This window comes from Papaver somniferum, chromosome 11, assembly GCF_003573695.1.
Source record: "Papaver somniferum cultivar HN1 chromosome 11, ASM357369v1, whole genome shotgun sequence".
NCBI classification, from domain to species: Eukaryota; Viridiplantae; Streptophyta; class Magnoliopsida; order Ranunculales; family Papaveraceae; genus Papaver; species Papaver somniferum.
The window spans coordinates 83,684,532-83,710,792 of NC_039368.1; the positions used below are offsets into that span (position 1 = coordinate 83,684,532).

General features: G+C 36.6%; 1 long non-coding RNA gene across 3 annotated transcripts; it reads left to right on the plus strand.

The window, feature by feature from the left end:
* The first annotated feature begins 10,536 nt into the window (after positions 1–10,536).
* LOC113321379 lies at positions 10,537–15,072 on the plus strand. 3 transcript variants are annotated; one of them, XR_003346626.1, is made up of 11 exons: positions 10,537–10,699; positions 10,804–10,877; positions 10,983–11,060; positions 11,203–11,335; positions 11,446–11,658; positions 12,481–12,854; positions 12,932–13,010; positions 13,107–13,206; positions 13,331–13,458; positions 13,560–13,927; positions 14,819–15,072. It is a non-coding gene; the product is annotated as an uncharacterized LOC113321379 (long non-coding RNA). The 3 variants fall into 3 exon arrangements; XR_003346625.1 differs by having other exon boundaries at positions 12,810–12,854; XR_003346627.1 differs by having other exon boundaries at positions 10,983–11,037; positions 12,810–12,854.
* Positions 15,073–26,261: the final 11,189 nt, after the last annotated feature.

Genomic DNA, 26,261 nt, shown 5'->3' on the forward strand with positions numbered 1-26,261 from the left:
ACTTGGGTCATGAACTGTTAGATAATCTTGTCGCATTCTAACATCACATCCAACTTCTGTAGCTTGTCCTAAACTTAGAATGTTGCTTTGTAAGTTTGGGATGAAGTAGATGTTTGTGACAAGCTTCTGTTCTCCGGTCTTGCTCTGAAATAAAATTGATCCTTTCCCTTCAATCTCTACAGAAGATCCATCCCCAAACTTCACTTGTCCTTTGATTTTGTCGTTGAGTTCAGAAAAGTAGTGTCTCTTACCAGTCATGTGATTGCTGGCTCCATTATCTAAATACCAGATTCCTTCTTCTCAATCCTTTGATTCGTAGTTTTTTGGTATTAGTTTCCCTTCGTTTAAGAATACAACTTCGTGCATGAAAAGAGTTGTATCTGCTTTCCTTGTTTCATTCTTGTTTGCTTCTTCCATCTTTTGTATTCTTTCAGGGCATACAGAGGAGAAATGTCATGGTTTATCACATCTGTAACAAATAATGTTTGATCTATCCTTCTTTTCTTTCCCTTGGTTTTGATCATTCTGACTTGTTGTTCTATCTTGTGAGTTAAACCTTCTTCCCCTTCCTCGGCCTCTGTTTACTCTACCACCTCTTCCACGACCTCTTCCTCTTGTCGCAGAGTTTTGTTGGTAAGAGTTTGTGTACAAGAGTTTTCCTTGAGTTTCTCCATTGTTTTCTTCATCAAGGATTCTCTCTTCATATGCTTTCAATCTTCCAATTATATCTTCATAGCTAGTCTTCTTTAAATCTAAGACTTGTTCGAGAGAAGCTATGATATGAATATACTTGGATCTTGGTAAACTATTGAGAAACTTCTTTACCAGTTTATCTTCATCAATGGTTTGTCCAAGTGACGCAGCTTTTGAGGCTATCTCTGATAGCTTTCCTGCAAAGCTATCAATAGTATCAGTGTCTTTCATCTTCACTCTTTCAAATTCAGACATTAAGGTTTGCAGACGAGCTTCTTTAACTCGATCAGCTCCGACATTACGTGCCTTTATTGCATCCCAAATTTTCTTTGAAGTTTCCTGTTCACCAACTTGTAGAACAAGACATTCTGGTATTGCTTGAAAGAGTAATCCAATGGCAACATTGTTTTTGTCTGGGTCCAATGTACCAGGATCAATTGTTTCCCAAACTTTGTAGATTTTCATCAGTACCTTCATTCTCATGGCCCATACTGTGTAGTTTGTGGCGTTGAGGATTGGAACTTGTATTGATGGTGGCGTGAACTGTTTTGCACCCACAATGGTGGTTTCGTTTTCCATGGCTCAGAAACAAGCTCTGATACCAATTAATGGCAACTGCAAGATGAAACTTAGCTTATATAAAGACAACTCTCTTTATTGATGTTTAGAAAATCTCTCAAAACTAAACACAAGCTCTAATCTTGCTCATATGATCAACCACAACTTTGGTGATCATATATATATAGAACTATGAATTCCTTTTCCTAGTCCTATTACCTTATTACATGTCTTTCCTTTTCTTAGAACTAGATGACTTCTAATTCCCTTAGGATTACATCAATTTCCTAATCTTGTCCTAACCAATTTGTTAGTGACTTCTATGTTGAAGTTAATCCAACAATTAGGAGTGGTGTTATAGAAACAAAGTTGGAAAGGAGAGTTGAACAGAGGAAGAGCACGATAATATGCTTTATATTCAACTACATCATTGCCAAAATCTCCTTGATTTATGAATTGAAAGGTCTTTGAAGAAGGTACAATAGACTAGGCAACAAAAGATGATAAGAAGAAGATGATAGTGAAGAAGAAATTTGGGAAAGACAAGTTTTTGCTACGGATTGCATTTGGTATTACTCATATATGTCAGTCTATTTGTAGCAAGATTTGACCAGATATGAAAATTAAAATTTAAAACTTCTCGACAGACCCAGAAAACGAAAAGTTAAAAAAAAACCTCTCACAAAACGTCCCTCCACATCTTCCGAAAGCACGGGTCCGGTCGGACCCATAAAAATAAAAAAAAAAGTGAAAAATTGCGTGAGAGGCGTTTTCTCATGGGCCACTTTTATGAGGTGCCGTATTTGATTTTGACGGGAGCGACAGACTGACAGTCAAGAAGATAAGTTATTATTTAATGAATTTTCATTCCTTTATTAAGCACATCTAGTGCAATCTATCGACCAATGCATTATGCATCCAGATTTGAAGTATAGTAGTCACTGTCAATAAGAAGTGATTGTTCATGTAATTAAATTTTACAAAAATTCTTAACAAACAGACAAAAACCATATAAAAAACCGCCAAACGCATAAACCTAATAATGGGACTCCTTGTTTACTTTGGGGAGGGTGGGCCCATGATTCTACGTCTAGGTGTTTTTAGGTTACGGTTCATAAAGAATCATCCTAAATTTTAATGTACACAGCGTGAGAACTGTCAGCTACTTTGTTCAAAGTTCCCAGCACTGGGTCAACAAACACGTTTATCTAGAAAAACATTATTTGGCAAATAAATCTCTATTCCCTAAACAACACGAGATCTTCTAGGTTCTCTCAATTTTGCTAGTGGTGAGTCTGCTGACTGCTGAGTACTCCAGTCAAGACCTTATCCAAGATGGGCATTGGCCGTCAAGAAACAGTGTCACACACTCATAACAGTAGAATCCTATTATTAGGGCTTATAGAGTCAAAGTTTTTTTGACCATTTTGGAGGCTTAAATATTTTGGGGAAGCAAAAACTAGATGGGGAGAGATTCAAGTGACTTAAAAGTTTGATTTATCCTCTCTTCTAAATAAAACCTAATCTTAATTTTAACCCTCTCCCCATTCATTTTGTATATTCTTCTCCATCTTCTCAAAAACTCTCAAAAACCAAAATCAATTTTTTTTTATTCTCCATTGATTCTCAAGATGGCAGCAACACCAAGAGTGACAAGATCCGATCGATTGAACCCTGATTCTGAAACATGGCAAGTTATTGATGTTCCTTTTAATGGAGATGTGGTGAACCAATCTCTCAAAACACTAAATCCCTATGTGGTGAACCAATCTGTTCAAACACCTGCAAATCCTCCACAAATGACTCCTACAAGGTAAGAGTCGAAAAACCCACAAGTTATTTTATCATTAGATTGAAAAAATAAGTTCGATTGATGATTTTAGAGTATTTCAAAATTCATTTATGAAGGGTTTACGGCTGGGATATCATATCGTCCTAGCCGTAATTGCAACCTAACGGTTGGGATATCACGAACTCCCAGTCGTTAACCTCTTAAACGGTTAGGAAATTTTGATATCCCAACCGTTATATGTTTATACGGATGGGACTTTCCCATTAGCTGATTTTTTTCATAGTTGAGTGTTTTCGGCTGGAAATTTCCTAACAGTAACCAGTAGTTCTTGACCGTTATCCACGTTTCCTAGCCGATTTAGTAATTTTGGTTAGGTAGTGGCACACCTCCCAGCCATAATCTCGTAAACGGCTAGGTCGTGTACACTGTTTGTAGCCGAGACTTTATTTACGGTTAGAATGTCCCAATCATCCCGGCCGATAATATTTACCACGGATGGGTTTTTGTTAGTTCCTAACCGTAATTGTATAACTCTGATTTGTTTTTCACCATTTTTAGGAATCCTAAAAAGGAAAAAGAAGCCCAGGAGCTTCCAATGTGTGACATTGCTACAATGATGGTTAAGCGAGCTAAAGTGGATAGCCAGGGGACTGCAACGTAACATTAAGGAGGTCTTATATTTGGATTGCGACCAACAAAAAACACTGCTTCTCAGGCTTCAGGAGTTACATAATCCAATGAGGGGTGATCTATATACTGACGACGAGGATAATTGGACGAGTGGTTCCCAAACTCCCCAAAGTTCTTCTTCATCATCTTCTGACAATGTTCCCAAGAATATTGGTCGTGGTGAATAAGTGATTTATGTACTTGTTTAAGACTTTGTTTTAGTATGTTCATCTTCTTAGATTTTATCATTCAAGACTTTGGTTTATTATATTTGCGTGGATTTAGCGTGTTTTCGGTAATTGGATATTAGTGTACCTTGAATAAATGAATACTAGTATTTTAATTATCTAGCAGAGAACACAATTTACTAACAATCCAGAGTAAAAAATGGCTGGGATAACCAACCGTGAATTGATGGTACGGCTAGAATTACTATCCGTATATTAGTTTATGTCCAGCAATATCAGCCGTGAACTTGACAGTGCCCAGAAATACGGGTGGGATTCCCAGCCGTAATTCTGCGAAAAAATTAAATTACCAGTTCATTGGGCATTACGGGTTGAATTCCCAGCCGTAATTCTGTGAATTGGTAATCACGGTTGGGTTTTCAGGCCGTTACTTTTTAAACGGTGGGGTTTTTCAGCCGTTGTTTAGTACACGACCAGGTATTCCCAGCCGTTTCTATTAAACGACTAGGTCGTGTTGGCGTCAAACCTGTCCGTAATGATTGATTCAAAATTAGTTTTTTTAAATATATGATAAAACTAGATTAAAATTTTCATTCATAATAAGCGATTCAAAAAACAAAGATTCACCACATTCATACAAAGGTTCATATGATCACCACCCTTCAAACTAACATTGTTATCATATTATCATATATGAAACGCGCAAAGATGGTGACGCGCGTCGGGAAAAACACGTGGTATAGCCCACATCAATGATTTCTCATTATCCGTAATCAACACCCTAGGAGTATAACCTTCTTGATACAATAGCTTGACCTTTTGCAATGCCCATTCATAACTTTTTTTCGACTCGTCTTTCAAGAAACAAAATGCAACGATAAATGTCGACTTGGTAGATGTTTGCCCAATAAATTTCAATATCGGCATGTTGTACTTGTTCGTTTTATACGTGCAATCCATAAAGAGAATTCGATGGAAGCATCTTGTCAATTCTACACATTCCGGATTCGCGGTGAAAAGATATTCCACTTCACCTTCGTCGTTCGTGTCGTGGGCGGTAGAGTACTTTGCTTCCTCAAACAAAAATAATAATTGTTGCATAAGCACCCTATTTTGCCATAACCCATTTCTAGATTTTTCTCTTTCGTTATAGATAGTTGCCAATGAGGATGCGTTTGAGGGGTTTAACACCTTCACGCCACTAAGAATATCAATAGGTCTTGTACGTCTTTTACTCAACACACGTACTAACTATTTTTCTAAAAGATTGAGCCTTGCCGAATAAGGATGGTTGATCAAACTCTTCGGAATAGGATGAGTATGATAACCCGAGACTACTTTTTCCATATACCACACTTTCTTGTCGTCGTTAAATTTAAATTTAATCTTAAAAGGACATCTGCACTTCTTCATATTATAACGTCCCCTCTTCCTCGTTGTTTTTGGCTTACTCACTACCCTTCTTCCAATGGCTCTCATACTTTCCACTACACTCGCAAACCATTTGAAATCTAGTGGGAGTAACTTGTTTATTCTGGACTATGATGCACATCTTTTTCAGCCCTTGTTCTTGATCCCACTTCTTTGCATCTTTCTTATGTTTCCACTCAAAGTTGTTTGCATAGTGAGCACTTGTGTCCTCGGAAAATTGCACCGGTGGCGGTTGGTCTTCTATAACCACCTCTTGGTCTTCCATAACCACCTCTTGATATTATACCAGAATGTACGGTACAATCTATAACAAAATTAAATATGTCACATCATTTGTTAAAAAAAACACACAGAAACGGCTGGGTCGATATTGAATACCCAACCGTCAGTAGCTAAATGGCTAGGTGAAAAGGTAATGTTAGAGCCGTAATATTATTTACGTTTGGGTCGACTAGGAATATTCTAGCCGTCAGGAATTAAACGGCTGGGTCGACTGCCCATGGTCCCATCCGTAAAAAGTTTACGTATAGGAGTTATTGGCCGTTTATTTCCCTGTTTTTGGATGAGTCTGCTTTCGGCTTAGAAATCCAGCCGTAAAACTATAAACGGTTGGGTAACCCAGCCGGCGCCGTCAGCATTGAATATCATTTAATACTTTCGTCCAGGAAACCTAACCGCCGCCGACAGTATTAAATGCTTCCCATGCACGTAGAAAAAAGCTGGCCGTAATTGACTAGTTACGACCAGGAAATTTTCATCGTCCCATCCGTAAGGTTTCATAACGGCTGAGAGTTCATTGTTTCCCAGCCGTGATTGTACCAGACGGCTGGAAAACTAGGGTTTCCAGAAGGAAAAAATTGAAACTTCTAGCCACTCTGAGCTTAAGAAATGAAATTGGAGCTAGAATAGAGGTATACCTGGTAATCTTGAGCATTGGTTTCTTCGATTTATTCTTCTTCTTGGGTTGGTCCTTCGGAATCATAGTAAGGTTCATAAGGGTTATTTTGAGTTTGATAAAAAAATTCATGATTTTCTGAAAAATCAGCAAAGAACTGATCGTTGTTGATGGGTAATAATATATTATCATATTTTGAAGACGAAGGGTCACCTACATCAAAAGTCTTTCTTGAATCACTCATTTGCAAAAAATTTCTCCAAATTTCTTCTTCTCCTCCTCTTCCTCCTCCTCCTCTTCCCTCTAATTTTCTTTTGTTTTTATTTTCAGTTGCATCACTTCACTTAAAGAGATGAATTAGTCTTAATTGATTTGCTAATCATGGTTAATAATGTTAATCACGTTTTATTATCTAAAATCACAGGAGTCATATTAGTCTTTATATAAATATATTATGAGGGGTGTCCCAATTGATATTTGGTGACCCTAGAAAGCACCCAAAAAAACTTGACTTTCTAAACCCCAATAATAGGATTCTAATAGTATTGTCATGTACAATAACAAAGCCTACGATGACGTCAGACTGTCACTGCAGTTAAGCTCAATAATGTACTATGAGTGGAATCCCTTTTAAAGTGTTTGCAGGTGTTTACTTTCACGACTGCTAATTGCTAAAGGATACCTGTATACTCGGAAGTGTGTAAAAATTTATATAAAACTCCCCAAAATTGATACCCCGATGTTTTCTTCCCTAGCTTGATTGGGATATACCTAAATTAATTAGGGTATACCTAATGAGATAAAATCCAGGTCATTTTGAATTAAAACGGGCTATCCTTTAATCTTATATTTTCTAAATGGCTAATATATCCTTGTTTAATTAACACTAAAATTTTTGATTAGGTTAATTAATTGAGTTTAGATGAATTAATTAAATAGATTAAAACTTATGAATTTAAGTTATCAAATTTTGTTTTTGATTGAACTCATGTGGGAAGACTTTTGATGAAAAAAATTGTTTTGAGAACTTTTTTTTGCAGCGAAAATGAAAACATACTACCCAAATACTTCTATAAAGGGGATTGGAAAGTTAATGTATGAAATCATACTCAAAATTAAAGAAGAAATCAACACTTTCAGTTCTGAAACTATGAAAAGTCGGCAGGGTCGACGAATGACGAACATGCCGACTATATCTGGTCGGCAAGGTCTACGAATGAATAACATGGAGACTTTATCCGGACGGCAAGGTCGGTGAATGAAGAAGATGTCGGCTTTATTATTTTTAACACACAAGAGACTGTTGTAAATGCTTCACTAGTCGGCATCTTATTGATTTTTTACCTTGCCGGCTACCTTATAGTCGGCAAGGTAGACAAAAAATACCATGCCGATTATAGGATTGTTTGACATACAGAGAAAGGTGTTACAAATGCATAATTAGTCGGCAAGGTTTTAATTTCATAACCTTTCCGACTAAACTATAGTCGGAAAGGTATAAGGATGAATACCGTGCCGACCCTGTAAATATTACTTTCAGAAACAAAAATCTTTGAAAAGTCGGCATGCTATTCATCTTATAACCTTGCCGACTAAAAACAATATATGAAAAGTCGGCATGTTGTTCATCCTATAAGCTTAAATATGAAAAGTCGCATGCTCGACAAACAAATACCGTGTAACTACAATTCAACAATTCCAAATTTTCTGATCTAATTTGTCATTCAAATAACAAAACTAAGTACTAGAATGAATTTGAAAGGTTTAATCGACAATAAAAAAAATCATAATCTACGATATTTTGTCATTTGAAAATGATGAAATATAGAGTAAAAGAAAAGAATTGATCACTAGATTGATGATGAAGGAGAAGAAAAGAAATTAATAAGGTTTTGATCTAAAACCCAAAAGGGGTGGTTTTGGTTATTATTAGGAAAAGGGTAATTAGGTAACTTTATATATATTAGGTACCCCTTAACCCTCTATTATGGTTGGGAACAAAATGGGTATACCCCAATTAATCTCGGTATACCCAATCAAGCCAAGTTTTGTTGGAAGGTCTTGTGGCACAGTGGGAAGAAATTTGTATTCCAATCAAATTCAATCTAGTGGGGGGTCTGTGGTGTTTGGCTTGGGCAGCTCCTTATTGTACCCTGGGTAAGAGCATCCACAGTGGGCGAGTATAACCAAAAATTTGGGATGAGATCGTGACGCAGTGGGACGGAGTAAAGATCAAATCCCAGCCAAAGATCAAATTCCAGACCATATTTGGTCGCGACCAAATACCAAATCCTAATATAGTCGGGCGTAAATTTAAAGTACGCTTGTTGCTGGGCGTAAATTTAAAGTACGCTTGTTAACGGGCGGAGATTTAAATTACGCCCGATGAAAATTCAAATTAAAAAAAAAAAAAAAAAAATGAGGCGTAAACTTAAAGTACGCCTGTTGACAGGCGTAAACTTAAAGTCCGCCTGGTGATTGATTGGGCGGACATTTGAGATACGCCCGATGAAATTTTTTTGGGGCGGATCTTTAAATTACGCGCGACCAAATTTTAATCGCCACCGTTACGTGACAACACGGACTAAACCCAAAATTTGATCTTTTTTTTGATCTTTGATCTTTGGTTTTGATCGCACCACTGCAATTGCTCTAAGGGAGGCTAAGTTGGGTTGTCCAAGCCATACGTTGGGAGTTGGGACATTATTATCTGTTACCCATTTATTACCACATGAGGAAAAACAACTGTCTATGTTGGAATATATATAGCACGTGCGATCTAGTATACGTGCACAGAAGATTTCTATTAAGTCTGGAAATCTTGCTTGGGTAAGATTTACCAAGTCAACACAATCAATTTGTTCTAGGGTTTACTGTTTCTTGTTTATCCTTTCATTCCTATAAATAGGAATCACTATGTTAATGTAAATCCACCTTACAGAATTTTGAAGATCAATAACATATTTCATCCTACGGATTCATCCGTGGATATAGACGTTAGTGCCGAACTACGTTAAAAATTGTCTTCATTATAATTTTGATGTGTAGATTTCTTTCTTTATTGATTATTTAATTTTATCATTGATTTATAATATTATTGTTTCATTATTAATGATATCTATCTTGAATTTAATCTAAGTATCAAAATTTAAGAGTCTAGACTAATAGAAACAAATGAAGTAGGCAATTATTTTTAGCAGAAACCTATTCTCATTGTCATTTTCACACCCGACATACTGAATATAGGGATCAAAATGTGGTAATCAGTTAGGAATTAATATTCTTGTGCATGCGTCATGCATGTCTGTTTAGTTTAAGTGGTAATAATTCGACAGTCCTAACATGTACGCTCGAAATTGAATTACATAACTTAGTCTAGTGGGGTATGTAGGCTTTAGCTTGGACAGGCTCCTCATTGTACCCTGCTATACTTTCTGGGTTTTTCTTTTCGGAAAATTCTTAAACTGGGACAACTAACATGGGCCAGATCTAGAACAATTAATTCAGATTTTTGATCGTTTCATCTTCATCCTTACTACCAATCCCAGTGTTAGAGTCATTCATTTCTTCACCATTAAATTGTGACAGGTCAGGTCTCAATTTTGGAGTAGCCCTGTTGTCTGGCTGTAGTAAGGTCCTTTCTTTTCCCCTTCTTTCCTTTCTGTTTCTCTATGTACTTTTGTGCCTCCTTAGTTTCTTTTTTTATTTTTCTTTTTTTTTTGACACCAATGTAGGTACACAAAATAGGCTCACCAGGTGGCCGCACGACTGAAGAATCTCACTCAAAGATCCCGGTCAGTGACTTGTCAAATCAAATGTCAGAATTACCTCGCCACCAACTAATAACACGAAATACGAAGAGGAAACATCCTAAAATGAAGTATCTCACATAAGGAATCTAAAACATAAATGAATCAGTTGGAGTACCCGACAAGATACCAATCACGAAGTACAGGTTGGCAAAATAAGGTTACTTGGCTGAAAAGATAATTGGCGAAGTCAGTAGATTATGGAGCAAGAAAAGAGACAGCTGTCCCGAAAAATATCCAAAGTTGTCAGCGAAATAAAGGAGAAAACTTTATGGAAAATGATCTGGGCGAAGTATAAAACATCTCCACGAGATACAGACGAAGTAAAATGAGTTGTACATCATTAGGGTCGATTGGTCTATGAATAGAGGTCCTTTGGGCAATGTATGAGGGGCGGATTCTTGGAAAGGAGTGAGCTTTGCTTAGAGTGAGAGATTAGGATTTATAAAAACGACTTGGACACTAGTGGAAAATGAATTTTTTATGTCTGTTTAGGATTTATAAAAACGACTTCGGATGGCTTTCTTTACAGATTAAAACTTGCTGTTAGAAATCATACTTTATCCTAACTTCTATCTGAAATTCAAAATCCATGTTCCAGCAGAAATCAAAAGGAAACTTTGTAATTCTAGATCTAGTTGTTTTTCTTCTTAAATCATCAGGGGTAATATCGATTTAATTCTTGCTTCATAAATTTGATAAACTTAAATTTTTAGTATTATTAACGATTTTTAATTTCTCTCCATCCTCTCTCATTTTTTTTTGCAGGAAGGTGTTTTATTTTTCTAATTTTCCCGACACGAGAACTCGTCAAAATGGGTAGAAGAATCTCTTCTCGTAGTGTAAGAAACAAAACCCCTAAATATAATTTTGAACATAACTATAATTCTATTTTGATCTTTAACCCTAACTAATGGTTTATTTTGTTTGTTTTTTGAGTCTTTTAGGTTGAGGTAATCGTCTGCAACTTCACAAAGAAGGATTTAACTGCATCATAGATTGGTACTAATTTCATGATTCTCATGGTATTGCTCAAGTTAATAGTGTTCTGTTAATTGGTTTTTTCTTTGTTGCTTTTCTCCGGTTGATTTGTCTGCGTTTGATATTTTTCTTGTTTTTGTAATGGTTGGTTTAGACTTTTGAGTAATGGGTTTTCTTAATTTTTAGGTATACGATATATTGCTTACAGCCTTGACACATTTGAAAGATGTGTGGGTTGTTAGTTGTTTAGATCTGTTTGCAATGAGGTTGTTTGTTGATGATTCTCCACAAAAGAAGGTTCGATTTCCAACACTCTCAGGTTAGTGTTGTTCTGTCACTTCTGTGGCTAATTGATGTATGTAGCTTGATTATGTGGATTTTCTGGTAAGAATTTGAACTGAGTATATAGTTTATTTGATGTTGAATTAGGTGAGAAGAAGTTGACACCACAGCCACTGCAGAGGACAGGTTTCTTCTCAGTGCTGGAATCTAGTATGTTATCTCCTAGCACTACAGGTGAAGCTTGGGTTAGCCAAGCATGGAAAGCCAATTGGTCTTGACGAGAAGCTCAAGGTTGATATGATAGTTATTGGTTCGGTTGCCGTTGATCCAAAGACAGGAGCACGGCTTGGTAAAGGCGAGGTAAGGATTTCAACTCGATTGTTTTTACCACTTTCTAGTATGAAAATCGTTGGGGGGAGTGGATTACTGCTGGGAATCAGAACTATTATTGTCATGGTTGGACATATTAGACAACTTCAATTGAAATAATGTTATGGTGTATGAGAGTAGTACTATTAGATTAAAAAATTGATACATATTGATTAGGATTAGTAGTTGGACACAAGGACATCTTTGGGTAAAGTGAGGGTAGCGATATTGTCAAAGTATACTTGATACATTAATTGCAGTACAATTCATCTTTCATAAAATAGTTGTAAGCAAATTTCTCGTGCACATGGTTTTGATAGGGGTACAACATTCTCAGAGTTTATTTTTCATTATAGTTGGAAAGTCAGCGTGATGCAATGTGAATAACATGAAGCGGAGTCCGTTGATTAGCTGTGTATGACATACTTATACATGGTTTAGAATGACCCTTCCTGTTTCATAACTTTAGAACTGAAATTAAGGTTGCCATTTTATTATTATGGATGGCGAAGCCGCTGCAATGCGCATTTCAGATATGAACTGTTTATTTACAGAAACTTCAAAACAGAAGCTTGAAAGCTCACTATATGATTGTGTACTGTTCAAAACGTCTACTGTATGAATAACTTTCAGATATCTTCAATGCATAATTCCTGCAGAATGGCTATGTAATCTCAAAATTTCATTGTTGTTACTTGCTAACTGATGAACACATCAATCCTCATGATATAATTAGAGAGTATATCTTATGCATTCTGTATATACATTTTAATGCATAGTAAGGTTCTTTAAGTTATTTTTCCTGTGTTTTAGGGGTTTGCGATACATGGGAGCAATTGATGACAATACTCCAGTTGTCACTGAGTAGAACTTTATGTAGCTACTTCTTATATCTTTTCCATGTCAAAGTAATGCATTCAATTCGGTTCACCTCATTTTGGAAACCAGTTGAAACGCTGATAAAATTCATGACCTATAATCCTACAATTTCAAATCATGTTTATTTTTATCGGCCTCTTGACATGATTCTTACTCTGTCCTTTCTCCTTTTGTCTCAGTGTTAGTGTCTTGTAGTATTGTTTTTATTTAATATCTTACTGATACTGGTTTTGTTTAAAATGTCTGATCCTTGGGCTATGAAGTCTTATGCTCATTGGTGCCTGCTGCCGACTTGTTGAGTTATTGCGGTAAGTATCACCTTACTGTATTATGTTTCTAAATACTGCTAGGTGTATGGTGATTTGTGAGAGATTTTATTTTCCAGTCATCCATCTCCTACTGTACTCATTCCTGCCCTCCGCACGGTTGGCAATATCGTCACTGGAGATGATCGTCAGACCCAGGTATCAATGTCTTTGTTTAACCTCTATCCTTACGAAATGTGATGATTAAACCTTTTTTGTTATGTTGACTTATGTTTTGTTTTATCCTCTATCTAGTGTATCATTTAACTTCAACCGCTTCCCTGCCTCATGAACCTGTGGACACAACCTTAAAAAGAGTATCAAGAAAGAAGCTTGCACCAAAAACCAGATTTAGGTATTATATATTATGTTTTTAAGGTGGACTCCATTCTGTCCTTGAACTCCATTTGCACCAAAAGTCTCTTGCATTTTCTGACATTTGCACTAATGGGATATGCTTTCGTTTCAATCTTTTGTAGTCCGTGATAGTTGCTGATATTATTGGTCCTCTAATCCATCTCCTTCAAAATGCTGAGTTTGATATCAAAAAGGAAGCTGCTTGGGCAATCTCAAATGCAACTTCTGTGGGATCCCATGAGCAGATCAAGTACGTATTCGTTCTGTTTTTCTTGGGTTCAGCAGCGTTGTGCCCTGTTTTAGTTCTTACTTGATGAGTTTATTTGAATCTTGGATCTTAATATGTGACAGGTACTTCGTGGATGTATCAAACCACTGTGCGATCTTCTAATATGCCCTGATGCTAGGATTGTTACTGTCTGTTTGGAAGATCTCGAGAATATTCTGATAGTTGGTGAGGCTGAGAAGACCATTGGCAACACTGATGATGTGAACTTGTATGCTCATATGATTGATGAGGCAGAGGAATTGGAGAAGATTGAAAACTTACAGAGTCACGACAACACTGAGATATATGAGCAGGCGGTGAAAATTCTTGAGACTTACTAGTTGGAGGAGGAAGATGAAATGCCTCCTCCAGGTGATGCTGCCCAAACAGAGTTCCATTGTGGAGGGACCCAGCCCCAACTTCCTTCTGATGGATTTAACTTCGGCCAAAGGTATGCCCACCGAACGACCATATTATATTTCTGTATGGATGGGAGGCGTGGAAAATGCTATATTGGGTAGTATCTTATTCCAGTTTGTGGGAAAAGTTTTACTATGATTAATATATGATCTGCTTTATTGGATGAATAGTTATTTTGATTTGGCTTCTAAACTAAAGTTCCAGTTATCTATCCTCTCTTGAAATGAAAACTTTGCTTTAAAATCACCGAGGGATGATGTAGTTTACTATTATGGCTCACATGTTCGAGTTATTATCTTAGTATCTTTGTACTTAAGAAACTATTTTGGATCATTGATGTGTACTCTTCTGTCCAAAATGTACATGAAAGTGGGTTTGCAAGGGATGAAAGTTAAAAGCTGGGAGAATGAGGTCAAGTCAGGTCAGGTTTTTTTGGTGTGGTCAGTGCACGTCATCGAGTAGTTATTTTGTCCTGTTTGCAGAGAGGTGCTATAAAATAGCAAGGGGTCAGCTAAGAACTACGCTATTTCACTTCCTAATGAGTAAAAATAGCTATATCAATCTTAATACTCGATTGTTGCCGGTTTTATTAAGTACCTGGTCGTTCTAATAAGGTTTGACGTCTCTTCTATAAACGTTTTGTTAGCGTTCACTTGGAGTTATGAAAACTATGACAACATATTGGCAGGTTTGGCATATTTTTCTTGTCTATGCTTAGCCTAGATATTGCCAGCTATATTTGGCTGTGAATGCACATGTATTAGTGTCTGAAATTATTTGCACGTCACTCGAGTTTCATTTATGCGAGGAAGATTAACCATAACTCAGTTGTTAGAGAATTGCTTGTTTTTTAGAACCATTCATGCTATGGTGTCAGAACTTTGTTGTTAAACTTCTAATGCCCATACTTGTTTTGATGCAGGTATACTATTCTGATCAGTTGGGCAGCTCAGTTCATCTTTTTGCTGGTTTTGGTTTATTTCATTGTGTGTAGGTTAGTTTCCACCAATTGTAAGAACATAAATTTTTAAGAACTTAAAATTGGTGTGGATTCAGTGATTGTGTAGAATTTTTTGGGGTTTTGACCCAAGTCTCGGCTCAATTCACATGTGAATTCAGTTTGTACAACAAATTTCAGATTTGAATTCAATGGTGAATGTTTTGATTAGTTTATGAGATGAGTTTCTAATTTCAATTTAATTAGTTTTTAATCGTTGGTTCAGTCAGAATTAAGTCAGACGATTTAAATGAATCAGATTTTCTGAAATAAGTCCAGTCAGATATACCAGTTAAAGTGTGATTCAGACGAATTAGCTATTCTAAAATTATTCAGACCATCTTTTATGTTCTTTGATATAAAAGTAAAACGTCTATCTCTATATATTCATCGATGGATAAAGGAAGACGTAATTTTGAAAATTAAACTAATCCCAGAAGCAGTCTTTTCGGGAAATAAGACTACCGAGTGGGGCTCCCCAAAGCAGTCCTTTTCAGAGGTAATAGGACTTTTCTGTTTTTTTTTGCATTTTCCACTGGTGGGAGTGGTTAATCAATAAAGAATTTCTTATCCAAAACCTTTATCATGTCTTAGATCTGTTTCTTTTCTTACTTGGGTGTGCTACTGGATTTCCAGTAGTTACATTTTGGCATCCAGAAACAGGGACTTAGATCGGGGATTCATCCTCATCTAAGAGTTTGAGAAAGGTTGAAACTGTTTTAAAATGGTAGAAGTTAGATATCCTGGCTAGTTGTTTTAAGGTTAGGATTTTGTAGATCTTAAACGATTTATTCGTAGTTAAGATTAAAAATATAGGAGAGGGAGTAATCTTTGGGCGTTGCATCATCGAATGGAAATAGATTTGGAGATACCGAACCAAGGATCAGTCGATGGCCAGAATACCAGATCGAGCGAGGCACTTGATAGCGACAAGAAGAAGCAAACGTTTGGAAGCGAAGAGATGAGGAAGAAGGGAACAGGGAGAAACATCGGTTGCAGGGGAAAGGAAAGGCGTGAACCGACGACGGAATAATCAGATCGGTGAAGATGATTTTAGGGAAGGCTTGATACACAGTTTTGACACGGACACCGATGCCGAGGAATAAATGACCCACGAAGAGTTGGAAGAAAACATTGATGAAGAACATATGACGTTGGAATAGCTAAGGGAGACACTTCGCCTTGAACGGGAACGAGACAGGGATCTAGCAGAGCAACACGCCCGACTGATGAGACAAAACGCTAGGTTGGAGCTACAAAATCGCCAACTTAGCGAGGAAACAGAAGTTGACGCCATGGACTCGGAAGGAAACACGGTATCGTCAGGGGAAGAAGAGCCACGACGGAGGATAGTTTCCCATGAGGACGATGAAGGAAAGCGACGATAAAGACGGCAAAGGGAAGGCAGTGAAGAAAGAGATCTGAGGAGAGCATTGGAGGCAACGAGATGGGAAGATCAAAGACGGAGATACGAAGAAGAAATGAGGAAAGAAGACGAAATGAGGCGATAAGAGGAAAGGCAACACAACGTAAACCGGAGACACGAGGAAGCAATCATACGTGGGGAATGAAGGCTTAGCGTGATGAGAGGCGACCAACATGAAAGAAATGAAGGAAACCTGAACCAGGAGGTCTTGAATGATCTACGAGATATCAGGACGCTGATAAAAAAATCGCGAAGAGGTGGTAGGGTGCAACTGGCGAAGGCGATAAAGGAAGCAGATAAATCTCCATTCACCTATGAGATAATGTATGCGGACATTCCTGAAAAGTGTGTGTTACCAATATTTTCAAGCATATTTAGCGGATCGGAAAGTGTTGTGCAACACTTGAAGCAGTATACTCTGTCATTGATGCAGTTGGGACGAAACGAAGCGGTGCTCTGTAAATACTTCCCGGAGAGCTTGACCGGCGAAGCGTTGGCATGGTTCGACGGGCTACCAGAAAGGTCAATTTCGTAATTTAAATACCTACAGAGAATATTCCTAACAACGTACATAAGTAACAACTTGCTGAGGCCGGGAATCGAGACCTTGTTTAACCTAAGGAGAAGACCACTGGAAAGTTTGCGAGGACTAGTAACTAGATGGAGGACAGTGTGTAGCGAACTTGCGGGACGAGTTGATGAGAAATTTTTTATCCTAGACTTCGTGAACGCCTTATTCCCGACCGACCTGTTGTACACCCAAATATTCATAATCCGGAATTCCTTAACAATGAATGAATTAAGGGAGTATCGAGAGGAATACATAGCGTTGGAAGAGAGCAGAGGAAAGTCAGCGAAGTAACACCACTTCCAGCAAAGGAAGGAAATTCAAGGTTATTACCAAGAAAAGTACATGTCGTGGAGAATGATCCGAAACATGAGAAAGGGGAACCTTCAACCCCAGTTCCGGCGAAATTTGTAGTTGTGTCAAGTGGAGACCAGGAGTGATCGATCAACAGAGGTACGAGGAGTTAAGACGAAGGAATTATGGTCCCCGAATCCGTAACATAAGATATCAACACAGAAGCAATCAAGGACCTAGGGTCAGGTGACTATGAAGTAAGAAAATATGATATCTTATCCTGGAAGAAATTGTGCACTCCCTTGAATGAAGGAGGTCTTGGTATAAGAAGGCTTGAAGTTGTGAATAAAGCATTATTAATGAAAATTATGTGGAGAATACATACTTCAAATGATGAAGGGTCCAAATATTTTGCAGCAAAATATAAAGATAAAAATAGTCAGTCGAATAGCAAATGGAGATATTCTTCAGTTTGGAATGTACTTAAATGGGCTTGGCAACAGTTGAAGCATGACATAAGGTGGAACATTGGTAATGGTGAACAAATCTCTGTTTGGTTTGACATATGGATTGGTGAACAACCCTTAATTGAAATTATTGGATACACTGATTATGTTAAAGATCACTTAAAGATGACAGTTCAAGATTTAATCTTCAATCAAACTTGGAATGTTCCAAATGATATAATGTGTCACTTAACTTCTGCCTTGCCAGCTTTTAGTGGAGTCTCTGATAGAATTATGTGGATTGGTGATATCAAAGGTAATTTTACTACTTCAGCTGCAGTCAACAAAATCAGACACAAAGAAACATGAGAAACATTTTCTCCATCCTGGAATAGCAAGAAATGTATGGAAAATCAAACAGAATATTTATGTGGATGATATTAAAAAGGTCATGCAAGGATACTCAATGGCTTCAAGATGCAGCATATGCAAAGAATCTCAAGATAACATGGAACATCTTCTGTGGTTCTGCAAATTTAGCACCAAAATATGGAAATAGCTAGGTAATGTGTTTAACTTCAAACAACCTAATTCCTTTGATGATGTTTTCAATCTTGCCAAGCATAAAAGTTCTATAGTTCAAGAAATATGGCTAACTGCAGCTTGCACCACAATTAGAGAACTTTGGTTTCAAAAAAACATGGCATTTTTTGATAACATTCTACCTAATGAAAATCATTTCAAAAGTAGAATCTTGAATCTGGTATATGAAGAAGCTACAGGATGAAGGGTACAAAGTGGAATCAAAATTATGATTCAAACGTTCTGTCATTTTTCAATATAAGGAACAGAAGCACCAAATTCAATTCTATTATAGAATGTAGATGGAATGTTCCAGCTGAAGGATATATTATGTTCTGCTATAATTGTGTAACTTTTGGTAACCCAGGCAATGCAGGGTTTGGGATTATTGTCAGAGATCATTTATGTCAAGTGCTGGGTGCTAATTCTGGTGGTGCTGGTATTGCTACTAAACACATTGCAAATGTGATGGCTGTAATTTGGTCTCTGGAATGGGCAGTGAGAATGTCATGTAATAGAATCATCATCTGCTCAGATTCTAAATCAGTGGTGGAATATTTTACAAGAGGAAATGTTTCTTGGTTTATTCATGCAAGATGGGAGAAGGCCTGTTAACATATCACTGAAGTCAAGTACATTCATTGCTACAAAGAAATTAATTTTTCTGCAAATGTTATGGCTAAGGAAGGTGCATCTCTAAATTTGGGGTAGGTGATTCAATATGATGGAAGGCCTACTTCTTTAATTCAAATAGAGATGCCTGACTGAAAATGTTATAGAATTGGTTAGCTTTCCTTGCTAGGTTGTTTCATGTTTAGTTTATGTCCTTTTTTTTCTGTTTTTGAGCACCAGTTCTCTTTTGTATTAAACTTTTGTTTTTCTCATTAATAAAAATTTTGACTTAGCAAAAAAAAAAAAAAAAATATATCTTGGCCCTTAAATATCCTAAGAAATATTAAATGAATTGCATACCTAATATATTCTTGGAATTTAAAAAAAAAAATCTAATTTGTAATCATGGATATTTAATGATTCCATATATATTCTAATTAAATAGGTTAATTAAATAGGTAGGAGTTTTTTGTATTATTAAATATCCATGTAAATCATAATCCAATATATCCCTATAATAATATTTTTTTGGGATTTTTTAAGAGCACAACCAATTTGCAAAAGAAAGACGATATTTTATGATGATGGAGGATCCATGGACACTCTTAGATGGACAAGGTCGGACAAGATTTGTGTCATTTTCTCCGTAAAACCCAAACGATAATGAATTGAAGTCTAATATTTTGATGGTGTTATAAATGTGTAATTATGTTAAGAATATCTAGGGTAAATGATATGGGACATATATAGAGGCTTAGTGTGCGACTCTTATGGCAAGTCCGTATCTCATTTATTTAGATACAGTTTGTTAAGATTTACTTTATGTTTGTTTGTTAGTTTGCTGGAGTCCAATAAGATGTGTAAATCCTGAATCTAGATAAGTCAAACGAGTTACAATAGGATTTTAGGGGATTTAGTTGTTAGGATAAACTACACGGATGTGTAGTTCAGGAATATAAATAGCCAGTTGTTTTTTGATTGTTATCAGCTTGGATTAGCTCATTCCTGATTATTGTTTATTGTCAAGTAAGTCTTTGGGTTAATCAACCTTACTATTGATTTATCATCTTGTTTCATTGATTTATTCCTTACTGTGTTTGTCTGACTCTTGGATTAGAGTTTATTCTTCACTGTTTGCGGAAGTGGATTCTTCCTTGTTTCTATTACTATTTCTATTGCTTCCGCTGTGTCTTATCGGATGGTATCAGAGCAGGTTTATTCCTGTTGCTCATCTTTGATATATCTATCTTGGAAACGGTTGAGGAGTCCCGTATTATCTAGGATTTTCAGAGAAGATGACAATTTCCGATAGTGTTAATGGAGAAAAGAACGCTGCCAAAGATCCGATGTTGTTCATGATCGAGGCTCAAGACAACATCATCTCCGGAATAGGAGAAACGTTGATGTCTCACACAAAAATATTGAAAGAACTACAGGATTCAATGAAGGATTTGAATCTTGTAAAACCAGACCATGTCGAGAATACTCGTCAAGGAGAGTGGCGATCTTATGGTCGTTTTCAGAATATAAACCATTAGAGCTTCAACTCCAGAGCTTATGAGAGTTATGATCGTCATGGAATAAGAAATCGTTGGGCTTCTAGAGGAGGTACAAGACCTCAAACAAATATGCTTGAAGTTGTAGATGATCCTGAACATCAAAGGGGTGGTTCTATTTCTAGAGCTCCGTGGAATGAACAAGGCAACAATGGATGGTGAAAAAAAAACATTCCGGATGCCCATGGGTTCTAAGAATATGATTTTGCTCCTGATAGTTCCATGGATTTTGAAGAAGGGGAATATTTTATGCGAAGGAACCCTACATATGAACATATGGCATCAAGAATGGATGTCAACAATAATACCCAAGACAACTCTAACCTGGTGCAACGTCGTCTTAGGTTTGAACATGAACCAAAATCTCATGGACGAACAACCCAATTTGAGATGGAAGAAGAAGATACGGGACCTGAATTATTTTTTGAGGAGGGTTCTCAATTCAATGGAATACACGATGAGGTTGATGCTAAGTCCTCATACAAGATGAAGTTATAAATACCAACCTACGACGGAAAGATCGACATCGAAGAGTTTTTGGATTATGTTGCTGCTGTTGAAGACTTCTTTGAGTGCATGAAAATTCCTGAATCTCAACAGGTAAAATTGGTGTCATACAAACTAAGAGGAGGAGCTTCATCTTGGTGGAGGCAAACCGTTCACAATAGAAGAATTCAGGGTGAAGCGATGGTAACTTCTTGAGGTCAAATGTGGCGTTTGATGAAAGCGCGATTCCTCCCCACCGATTATGCGCAAAAGCTTTTTCAAATCTATCAACAATGCGCACAAAGAAAGAGGCCATTTGATGTGTATACGGAGGAGTTTTATAGATTGGGTTCAAGGGTCAGTCTTCCTGAGACCGACGCACAACAAGTTTGTCGTTATCTAGGCGGGTTGGATCTTGATATTAAAGAAGTTCTTTACCTCCATCCAACACAAACACTTACAGAAGCCGTCAGTCTCGCTCAAAATATTGAATTACAACCAAAGATTATGGCAAAAACGCCCAGTGAGCAAGCGAACCAAGTCATCACTTGAGGCGACTCCAACTGAATTGTCCGCAACACCGCCTAACCTTGAGCCACCACAACCAACTAAGGTACCTACAATCGACTCTTTTACTGTCAAAAAAGTTAATAATCCTTATATGAAACCTTCGGGAGATAAATGTTATCGTTGTGGACTGGCTGGACATCACTCCAATGAATTCCTAAAGCAACAACCAGTGGGACTTGTCGAAGATGAAAAAGATATAGATGGAAAGTTGTACGAAGAAAAGGTTGATTGTGTTTTTGCTGATGACCCAAGGGGCACGTGTATGGTGGTGCGGAAAGTGATCCAGTTTGAAGGGAAGAATAAGAAAGTACTCCTTGTTCCGAAAGTAGATGAAGAATCTCAAAGAAAGAAGTTGTTCATGCTCAAGGGAATAATCCTAGAAAAGGTATGTGATTTTATCATCGATAGTGGGAGTACTGAGAATCTTGTGTCATGGGAACTAGTTCGAGAACTAGGCTTACCAACAAAACCACATCCACACCCTTATCGTGTTGGTTGGATCAAAACAGGACTGGAAACTAGAATTGAAAGGGTTTGCAGAATTCCAATTGCATTTGGGAGGGTTTACCGTGATAGTGTTCTTTGTGACGTAATAGACATGGATTCATGTCATATCATTTTGGGAAGGTCATGTCAGTTTGATGTGGATACTCTTTTCCGGGGCAAGGCGAACAACTATGAGTTTTACTGGAGGGAAAAAAAAGTGTTTTTACTACCAACCAAGAAACATCAAGTCAGGGAGGAGAAAGGAAGACTTCCAAATCAGGCTCTTACTATGGTTGCTGCCAGCAAAACTGCAAGTTCTGGAACCGTTACTACTCAAGGTGAACCCGAGGCGAGTTTAGTCGCAGTGGGGGAGCCTGATATGTGACATATATATAGGGTTAGTGTGCGAGTCTTATGGCAAGTCCGTATCTCATTTATTTAGATACAATTTGTTAAGATTTACTTTGTGTTTGTTTGTTAGTTTGCTGGATTCCAATAAGATGTGTAAATCCTGAATCTAGATAAGTCAAAGGATTTTTACAGTAGGATTTTAGGGGATTTAGTTGTTAGGATAAACTACACGGTTGTGTAGTTCAGGGTTATAAATAGCCAGTTGTTTTGTCATTGTTATCAACTTGGATTAGCTCATTCCTGATTATCGTTTACTGTCAAGTAAGTCTTTGGGTTAATCAACCTTACTATTGCTTTATCATCTTGTTTCATTGATTTATTCTTTAGTGTGTTTGTCTAACTCTTGGATTAGAGTTTGTTCTTTACTGTTTGGGGAAGTGGATTCTTTCTTGTTTCTGTTACTATTTCTATTGCTTCTGTTGTGCCTTATCAGTAAATCTCATTTATTACTGGGATGCTCTTGTGTCTATCCCTATAAAGAGAGGCTCTAATGTTTGTATATTCTACTGATTGAATAGAATTTTTCCTTTCTTCTTCCCTTCTATTTTATGTCTCCTTTCTCTAGTTTCTCTATCTACAATACATCATCATTACGATGTTTTAATCACTGATCAATATTGGAACTGCGAGCGGTATGCATAAAGAGAATGGGGAAGGATTGTTTTATTTCTCTTCTTGTTTTTCCCTTTGAATGCTAGTTATATAGAATATTTATCGTCTTTATTAGTTAATTTTGGCTTATGTACCATGTATGCAACTTTTGTGTTAACTTTTAAGTTTTGACTACTTGTTGATATTTTGGACATGATATGAACATCGTGGCCTCCATATATGGAATGGACTAGAACATGGTGTGATTCTCTATTACTATTCAAAAGTGTCAACAGTAAATAGGTATGACGTGTCTGAAAAAGCGAGGGTCTAACAACACCACCCAATATTTCGTTTAGAAATCTGTATGGACAAACTCAAATATACTTTTAAGAGAATCAACAAGACTCAATCAATTAAAAGTATATCAGCGAGTTTGTATCTCTCTTCTTGATTTGATTTACTCAAGCAAGAACTACGAGTTCAAATCAAATACAAGAAATAACTTGGATGGTACCAAAGACCAATATCCAAGGATCAATCAATATCAATCAAATACAAGAAAGAAATCTCCCCCATTTGATGTCATTCCCGAAAGAACAACAAGAGCGACCTTAATTTGAAAAGAAAAGAAGGATTTTTATTGGACACCAAAAACCATGAGAATGATTTTCTATATCCAAAAACCCAATCAAATTAATCACAAGTAAACCCATGATTAATTTAATCGAAATACGCAATCAAATTAAACACAAAAAGTGATCAATTCAATTGATTATGCTCAACATAAGAGAACTTATGGAGTCACGAAAATACTCAACTAGATTAATTACAAGTGAACCCATAATTAATCTAATAGGAATACACAACCAAAATAATCACAAAAGTAATCAATTTAATTGTCATTTGTTTTGCTCGACATAAGAAAGCTTACGGAGCAATAACTAAATAACCAAATAAGATGATTAATTTAGTTCAATACGCTCGACATAATATATCTCACTACACCAACTAAGCTAAAAAATTAACTTGGTTGTATAGTGCTCAACATAAGACACATTACAGAGCCTCACAGTAATACATAAAATATGGATCAGGTATGATCAATACTGCGGAATACACAAGGATTCATTCTACTTTGCACCACTATTTTCATAACGATATTAATAGACATAATCCTTGAAAACAAAAGATTTTAACCTATCTTACATCAAAGAATTGACAATATAGGCTTAACTTTTGTATTTGTCAAAAGTCCATTCATTCTTTTATCAGTACGTGAATACCGATCACGAACGACTTTACTTTTGACAAAGTATGGGAAAACATAGTTCACGGACATAAACACCAATATCCCATAACAAATTGCAATATGCAAAATCATAAAGATTAATACTGCAAAAACATCATCTTCCAAATAGTTTTTAGAATTTAAACAAATAAATCTAAAAACATGAAGATGAAAACGTTGGAATAGCTATGTGTAATCCTTCTCAAAAACAAGACTAAATTCTCATAAGAAGTTTCCTAGGCATCAAGACAAATTCGTAATGCACATATAAGATGATTTGTCCTTAGAGAGTAGAATCAATCTTTTTCGCCCGGATTTATACCAAGAATAGCTACCAATGGCGTATAAAAAGATTTTCAAAGAAGAACATACAAAGTCATTAACGACCATGCACCATAGTTCACATAAAATGATTGTGAACATTCAAGAATCCCATAATAATGCGTACTACTGCCCATTATTGAACTTCCTTCTTTGTGATTCACCAACAACATTCTTGTAAAAACTACAAATGAGCTTAGAATAGTACTACTCCACGAATCCAAGTGCCCAAGTCCAAGAGAAGTGGAACAAGTGCAACGAAACAGAGAAAAACACTCAAAAAAGAGACAGGACAAATACTAATCTTTACTCATCCAAATTCAATAATTATCACCTCCATTTTGAAGATAATTCAAAGAGGAAGATAATTCAAAAAGAATGAGGTCATTCCGAGTTCGGACGAAGAAGATACGGCCAAAACAAGTTTACCGAATATCAACGTCAAGTATGCATACGGGTTTGCAAACGAATTTTCAAGTCCGCTAAATTAAACCCTTGGATTTTGATTTTAAAAGATGTTATGCATACCTGGTAGGTGTATCATGAAATCCAAACATCCCGAATTACTATTTTCAAAGCTAAACGTTTAAGAACCTTAAACACAGATCAAGTTAGGTAGAAAAGAACGATAAGAAAGGTACGTGAATCATTATAAGTTCTCCAAACAAATAAAAGCACAAATATTTCTCAAGTTTATAGACATACCTTTTTAGATGAATCCAATTGAATTCTACAGCCTTACCGAACATAATCTGTGCGCCCCAATTTTCGTGCTTCCTTCACCGTATACATAGCAGGGCATTCCTTGGTGAGGATGCACTTACAACACAATCAAGTTGTGTTGGGGTGAACAAAGTCTTTTTCACCACAATTGACCTTTGGATTATCATGAAAGGGATCACTTTTAGATCCTTTCACATCGAATTCCATTTTTCCAAAAAACTTGTTAAGTTCCAACATCATGGATATTGCCTTCTCCATAGTCATGGAATTTTCTGGAAGATCATTCTTTTTTACACTCAAAGCATCATTAGCTTTCTTTGGTACCCACTTCTGAGTGCATTTAGGAAAAACTGGAACCTTCTTCCCATTACTCTCTTCAAGATTTCTCGGAAGAGAATTGGATTGACTATTCTTTTGCAAGTTAGTCTTTCTCCAATTGGGAGCATCGGATCTTGTCTTCGTCTTTAAGAAGTTATCCTTTTGATAACCATTACTATTGTGAAAAGGCTTTGTATAACGTTTATAGGCAAATTGAGGTTTATCACAGCAACGATTCCTTTGCCTAAAGGTTGGAAAGTTACAGCCTGAAATGTTTAGGGGATTAGCCTTAGCATATGATTTTGGTTTCACAACTTCTTGTGATGCCCAAATAAGAACATTATGAAGTTTCTTATTCCTAATACGAAAACGACATCTCCTTTCCAGGTAGTGTCAAACATAAGGAATGTTCTTACCTCAATCTGTATGTGCTGACTTTGGAGGTTGATATTCTTTGCTCTTTCGAACCTTAATTGCCGGTGAAGGTATTTCACTTTTACCATCAGTGGAAACCTTTTGTTGAGAAGAATCACTAGCCTTGACAAATTTTACCTCTTTGCTAATACTTGGAGCATCTATTCCTTTATAACCCAATCCTCGTGTATCACGATGATTTTTACTTTCTCCTAAAATAGTGATTAATTTGCTTGAACTAGTATTGAACTTTTTCAAGTCATCTTCCAACAT